The following is an 8,057-nucleotide window of genomic DNA, read 5'->3' as shown; positions in this document are numbered from 1 at the left end:
TAAAAGATTTGAAGTTAAGCCCTAGGTTCTGAGTAAAAAAAAGATTTGGTAGAACTCACTTCTTCTATTATGGAAAAGGAATACAAATCTTTTCATAACCTCTGCTGAAACAGACAAGAGAAGGAGAAAGAAGACCATAGCAATATGGCTCATGGAGAAGCACCTAGTCAAAACCATGAGACCATTAGAACATCATGCGACAATCAACATTAAACTTGTGGAGCACTACCCAGGTGAAACTGAACATTTAGTAGAAACTATCCATGGCATGAGACCAGCACAGAGCAGCACTATCTAGACCCATATGATGATGTCCATTATAAGAGGTAGGTGGCCCTGCACTATTAGATTAGAAACAGACATATTTCCATGCTAAGCACCTTCCCTTCTTGAATAGCTCTTCCACATTTGCATTCACCATGCAAATTCCACTTTAATTCCACTTCAATACATGTATCTACTAGAGATGCTTCTGAGTGTTTCTAGGTGACACATGTTTCTTACATATGTCCTATATTTATACATGATAACATATATAACTTATTTGTATAAACCTTGGTTATATGTATTCCTTTTGTTGGTGTTCCCCACATATGAGCCCTAGTTGCATATCTTTCCTACATTGGTCCACTTTTCCCATTGATGTTGGTGTTGTTAAATTGTTTAGTCATCATGAGCCCCTGAACCACAATGTCCAGGAGTTTTCTTGGCAAAGATATTGCAGGGATTTCCCATTTCTGTCTCCAGTAGATTAGGACAATAGGTATATTTTCCATAAATAAGGGGTATATTTTTGAAAAGTGTGCTCCAATTTTATGTAGAGGACTTATTGTACTACTACATTTCTTTCTATACTGTTTCATTACAGATTTTAATTATAAGATTTTAAGTTTCATTTTATTTTTTGCTTTTACCTAGCTGTGTTTCCATACTCAACAGTAAAAATATACTCATAGACTGGTCTCATGAGACAGCATTTTTATGTGCATATGGACTCATTAAAAAGAGAACACCACAAATAATACTCATCTAAAAACTCAATGTCTTGCTGTGATAGTAATGGAATATAAAGATCCCCCTGTATTGGCTTGGTTTTCAAACTGATTGTGTTAAAACCCAGAGTTTGCTAATCCCACCTGTGGGATGGAGTTGTTGACTTGAAAAGAGAGTGCTGAACTGGGAGGAGCTGGTGATGTAGATTTGGAGAGACACAGGAGAGAGGCAGAAGAACTTTTTGGAAGCAGAACCCTCGTGGAGGCAGAGAGAGACTGAGAGGATTGCTGAAGGTCACTTTGAATTGCCCTGGACATTTGAGACCTGCCCCCAGAGCTGCCAAGGACTGAGGAGACATGGCTGTTTTGCTGGTACTTTGTCAGTCTGTTTTGATGTTGTTTTGCCAGATTTGTCCACTGGTGAAAGACAGTCCTGTTGTTGAAGAAGTTCTGGAACCTGGCTGTTGGTTAAGAGCTCCTGAGACTGTTCTGCAAACAGAGAGTGAATACTGTCCACTGGTGAAGGACAGTGCTGTTGTTAGAGGGGTCTGGGAACCTTGCTGTTGGTTCAGAGCTACTGAGACTGTCCTGCAGACAGCGAGTGAATACTATCCACTCGTGAAGGACAGTGCTGTTGTTGCAGGAGTCTGGGAACCTTTCTGTTGGTCCAGAAGCCCTGAAGAAGGATTTTCTTGTTGTATATTTACAGAAATCCTGGGAGAGGGTTTTGCTAATGTTTTCAGGGTTCCTAGGAGTGTTCTGTGACAGAGGATGAATTAATGAAGAGACTGGCAATGTATCTTGTGGCCATGCTAAGCTTTGTCTCCCCAGGAACAAAGATTGTTGAGAACTTGCCTCCTGTCAAGATGAAGATAAGACCTCCATTTGGGTATTAAGTGCTGTGCTTAAACTTGTTGTAACTCTGGGGTAGATTCAATTGTGATCCAGTGTTGGGGAACTTTTGACCTTTTTGTGTTCTATGATTGAACAAATGAATGTACTTTACTTATGATTGGAAACTAATCTCCATTTGAGAAAAGGGGCTTTGTGATGGACTAAATGAAGGTACAGCCTAGGGGTGGAGTAGTATTTAGAACAGGGATTTTGTAATTGATTGAATGAATGTAAGGTCCTGGGGTGGGGTAGTACTTGGAGATTATTTAATTAAAATGCTGTATTTCGAATGATGTCATATTTTGATTCCCTCTGTTCTTAATTTGTCACTGAATAAAATGGAGATCACCCATGCTGGTATTCTGAACCTTGGGAAGTTGCCTTTCCTTGGCATTACATTACACATGCCCATGCAAATCCATATCATAATATATTTGATAGGTGTTCTACATTTATAATGACATGAGAAACAGATGACATTTTGGCCACATTTCAAAAATGAGTCTGAAATCTATTAGTATATTATGATGGAAATATGTGGGAAGAGGAGAGAAATGCAACATCAACAATTGACAAAATGATTTCTTCCTGCCAATTTTCTTAATGAAATTTTCATTTGAATATGTATCTGATGCTTTTATATTCTTGTCTTTCCTTTTCTGTATATTCAGAACAAATGAATTTTAATGCTAGTTTCATAGAGAAGAAGAAAGAAAGAAATACTAAAAATTGATAGTGCATAGCCCTCGTTGAATTAAATCTCTCATTGGCATTTCAAGAAAAGAGCAGCAATGACTAATCTTATTGACTTGCAGCCTAGGATGATATATGGTATTATCTGATTTACATGAGACTATATATGTCTTTTCTTTCTTAGAAAGAGAGAAAAATAAAATTAGAAATCTATTTATGCATCAAGTAATTTTAGCTTCTTAAAGAGTAGCTCTTAAAGAAATTGAGATTTTAGAAAGTAAAATTTTAAATTTTATCAATGTTAGAATGTTTAACTCGTAAGATGTCATGAGATTCTATAAGTTCTATCAATTGTCTCTAAAATTAATTAAATTTTATTATTTTTTTTTCTTTCTGCTATCAATTATTTATTAGATTTTGATCATTTCCAAAGTAAAATATTTGGAGAAAGGGTATGTACATTATGACTTTTAATCTTCCTTGCTAACCCAAATAGATGTAAGAAGAAAAGATAATCCCCATTTCAGAGGCAAAGAAAGAAGCAAGTCACCATCTAATGCATCCTAAATATTTTTTGAGTCTGTGAAACTTCTAAATTCTGAGTTGACAAGCTTAATGACTGGCTGTAATGCCATGCACAGAAGCTTTTCCAGAAGAATGCTACTGTGAACAGCTTTTAAGATTCTGATTATTCAGCATAGTGATCACTCTATTTATTCCATAACAAATCAAAGCAAAACTGTCACAGAGAATTGAAGTACAACATTCAAAATACAGCATTCAGTATATTACAACTTATCATGGAAAATCACAATATAATATTCACAACATAGTACTCTCAAAATAAAATAGTCACTCTCAAGTTAACTCAATCAGTCACTTATCAGTAGTATCAAAGTACACAGTCAAAATCTTCCACTCTTGGGGCAAAGTCTTGATTAACTCAGTCACTTATCAGTAGTCTCAAAGTCTTCCACTCATGGGCAAAGTCTTGATTAACTCAATCAGTCACTTATCAGTAATAATATCTCAAAGTACTCATAGTACAATCAGTCACTTATTCAGTAAAGTCTTACTAAGTATCATACACAAAACCCTCCACCCCTTAAGTCACTAGTTAACTGCAATTTCATCTTTACTCAGTATCCAAGGAGAGGTCTTCTCATCTTGACTCGGGGCCTCTTGTCAGATTCCCTGGATCCCCCTTCCATGGTCCCAGATTCCACCTGGATTCACCAGACTGCCACCTGGTTTCAATGGCAGACAGCTCCCAGTTCCTTGACCAGCTCTCTGGGCAGGTCTTGCTCCACACTAAACTTCACAAGGAATGGTCTATGTCAGATCCTTCACCATCTTTCTCCAAGTAATTCAAGGCTCAACCAAGCTGCAAACAAAGTCTCAGCATCCCAGTCAAGCTTCACCTGGGCTCCTGGCTCCTGGGCTCCAGGTCTCCTGGCTCCAGATTCTGGGCTTCTGGGCTCCTGGCTCCTAGCTCCTGGGCTCCTGAGTCCTGGTGCTGGGCTCCTGGGCTCCTGGCTCCAGGCTCTGGGCTCCTGTTCATAAGAAGCTTCACCACCATAAGTTCTCAGGACTCAGTTCTCCATTCTTCTGTAGCTGCTCTGACACCAGATCTCTGTCTCAAGGAAATTTTGACTTTGCCTCTCTGGGGCTTTTCTTATATACACAGTATTACCTACTTCCTTCAGCCTATTTCCTGTTACATCAGTAACAAGGAGACAGGAGTTCATACCTTCTGTTTCCCCAAAAGAGGCTTGATCAGTTACTAAGTACTAAGTACCTGCTACTTTTGCCAACACAAAGGGATCTTCAAGTTCAAAATTACATTGCCATTAAACTGGTCTTCTCCATCTACTTACATCAGGTGTACCAACAAATAAGGAAATGTTATGTTTACACATCAAAGGGCCTTGGCAAAGAGAACTGTTCCTGGGGTCAGCTGAAGTTAACATGGATGAGACCAAAGGCTCCTGTCCTTGGATATGCACAGCTTGCTCCATTACCTGATGTACATTATACACATCTGAGGAGTACTTGTATTATGTCATGGCTCACCCTGGGGAGCCTGTGCTCCCAGTTCATATGGTCTCCATCTCCATTTTGACCAGTCTCTATGTGTGAGGTACTGTCCTGGCCACCTTAATTAGAATAAGAAATATATGATCAAATAATTAATGAAAGCATTTGTCATTATATAAAATTATACAAGATTTACAAGATCCTTTTCTCACAATAGTCTGAGGTAATTAAGGCCAATTTTCATAAAGAAAAGGCTTAGGGGCAGCTAGGTGGTACAGGGAATAGAGCACCAGCCCTGGAGTCAGGAGGACCTGAGTTCAAATCTGGCCTCAGACACTTAACACTTAATAGTCATATGACCTTGGGCAAGTCATTTGACCCCAATTGCCCTGCCTTCCCACTCCAAAAAGCAAATAAAAAAACAAAAAAAACAGAAAAAACAAAAACTGAGGCATAGAAATAATAAATGGCTTGGTCAAACTTACATAGCTAGGAGAAGTCAAATAGGAGTCCAATTTTCCTGGCTCTGTGCCCAATTGTGTTTCCACCATTAATTATTCAGTCCAGAAACTTTTCAGTCTTGGCTAAGAGCTAGGAACTGTGCTAGGCACTGGAGAAATAAATATAAAAAAAATGAAACAATTCCTACTTTCATACTTCATCCATTAACTCATAACAAAATAACAATAAGGGATGCATTTTAGAGCAAATGGGACATGGTGGTCAGAGGAAGAAGATAATTTTAGTTTCCCACAATCACATCATGTAGACAAACTCTCTATCCCTCTACACATATAGCTAGCCCGACTCCTTGGACCAGTATCAGTATGCCTTCTGTAGTAAAGTGGCTCTGTCACAACACATCTCCTAATGACGTTTTTTTTTTTTACACTTGGCCTACTTGTTTTGGTATGTTGCTTGCTATACCCATGTGGTCATTGTGGGCATTGTCTAATTTGCATGATATTCCACTCTGATAATAAAAATCCTATTTTAAACTATCTTTTGATATGCAAGTTAAACAATATTGCTGAGAAATGACAAAGTAATAAAAAAATGACAGAAAAAACTTTAAGTAGAGTATATCATACATAATCAGAAAGACTATGTATTCTTTTTTATTATTATTATAATCAGCTTAGACATTGGAGATATCCTGCATAACATTTTGAAAACAGGAAGTAGGAGTAAGTAAAAATTAAAAAGAAAACATTAATGGACATAAGATATAGTCTGTGTTTTAATTGAATTTCATGTTAAATTGCATTAATAAAATCCCTTATCTAATTTTACCTAGTGGTAATTTAAAAGTTTTGTCCATTAAACCAAATGACAAGGAATGACATGTAATATTCAAGTGTTTTTTTTTCTTCAGTCTGACAAATTCACTCATTCTCCAAATAGAATAGATTCTTCTTTTTAATTATCTCTCACAAAAGTCTCACTCCAGTCCTTTATTAAGATATTCAAATGTGCCTGGATACTGGAAGAATACTGCAGTGGATGATACACTCTTTCAGGTTCTACAAAGTTTGAGTGACTTCAAACATTTCAATCCCTTCCATTTCCATTATGAGGGTTGCTGTGTAGATAAGCAACATATATAGAATGACATTTTTCAGACTAGTTACTTTTAGTAATTTAACTGCTGGTTAATGTGTGGTCTTTGTCCAAGCTAATGGCCAAAAAGTTGATCCCTTATGAAAGAAATCAGACAACAATGGATAGTTTCAGTATAAATGAACTGAAGTATTCAGAGAACTGAAGAATTAACAGCTAAGGGAAGAAAGTTCTCAGTTTTTTTGAGAAAAAATGAGGGAGGTAGTGTAGGTAATTTTATTGTGTACACAAAAGCAATAATAAATATAATTTTGTTTGGCATCCAGGCCTCTTGACTTGAAGTGCACATGGCAATAATTGCTTCCATTTACATAATGTTTTAGAGTCCTTAAATCCCTTTGTAAAGTGTATCCCAGAAGTCTTAGTGCAGATTTAACTAATTAAAAGCTATTAAAACTTAAGCTGCACTAAGACTCTAGAGACAGTTTATGTATGAACTCATATGAGCCTCACAGTTGCCCTATGAAGTAGGGACCACAGTAACTCTATCTCCATTTTGTACAAAAGGAAACTAAAGTTTAGAGATTTCAAATGATTTTCCTGTGTTCACATAGCTAATAAGAATCAGAGAATAGACTGAAATCCAAGTCTTTTCTGATTCAAAGTCCAAGATTTGATCCATTTGACACCCCTGATGAGAACCAAATCAATTGTCAAAAAAAATGAGAATCTACACTGAACAAAACAAAATAGATGAAAGAATGCATTCTTTTTCCCAGATTGTGTCATGAGGAGAGATAGAGAACTCAATGAATCCCATTAGTGCATTTGGGGTGGGGGAGGACAAGGATTGTGGATAGACAATTAGATAAGCCCAGAATTGAACAGGAGGAAGAGATCCTATTTGAAAATTATTCGAGGTTTGTAATGGTCCCGAGTTGTTGAATGCCTCCCTCTATCCTACCCCTCCTTCAAAAAACTAGCAAAAAAAACCCTTTAGATTTAAAAATTACCTAATTTCCAACTGAAAATATTTGATGATTTTAAATCATAAAACAGAACTATCCTAGGGGAATCTAAATTGCAGTTAACTTACCCAAAACAAGGTGACAGCATATTACTAATGCTGCCTTTTGCTTAAGAAGTGTCATAAAAAACTCCATCAAGGACATGTATACAGGCCAAAAAAGAGGGTAAAAAGTGGACCTGTAAAGAACAAGAGTTAAGGATAACAAAGGTGCAGGAGTAATGTTCCATTAGGATTAATGAAAATTTATGAAACTAAAGAAAGACCTGAAATACAAAGTATCTTTCCTTAATATATGACATAGAGAGGGGAGAAAACAAAAACATATTGTGGAATTATACAAGATGAAAAATGTGGATGGATTGCACTTTGCAGCAATGGAGGGAAAATCTGAAACCATAAAGTTACATATACATCAAAGTATCAAAGCAATATGTCTGACTTTCATTATATGTATAATTTTTTTTCCTATTCTCAACATACCAGTTTAGATCTTTATCACTTAACACTTGCAGACTTATTTGTCTTCCAAGTAGTCTCCCTAGCTCTACTGTAGAATCCACTAGATTAATCTTACTGAAACACACTTTTATCAAGTCCCTCCCCTGCTTAAACATCTTCCGTGGATCCCCATTGCACATAAATGTCAAGCCATGATTCAGGATGCAATTGCTTTGGCTTCCAGCATGAATGCTTAATGACCAATATTGATTTAAATGGAAGACAGATAAAGGCATTCACATTCTAGATATAATTTACCCTTTTCAACCTCACTCTTTAATTACTCTCCCATGAATCCTTAGCTTCATATATATATATATATATATATATATATATATATATATATATATATA

This window comes from Petaurus breviceps, unplaced genomic scaffold, assembly GCF_028583685.1.
Source record: "Petaurus breviceps papuanus isolate PSGF00001 unplaced genomic scaffold, PetGlider_PUasm1.0 41, whole genome shotgun sequence".
NCBI classification, from domain to species: domain Eukaryota; kingdom Metazoa; phylum Chordata; class Mammalia; order Diprotodontia; family Petauridae; genus Petaurus; species Petaurus breviceps.
Note: the sequence above shows the minus strand (reverse complement) of the source record.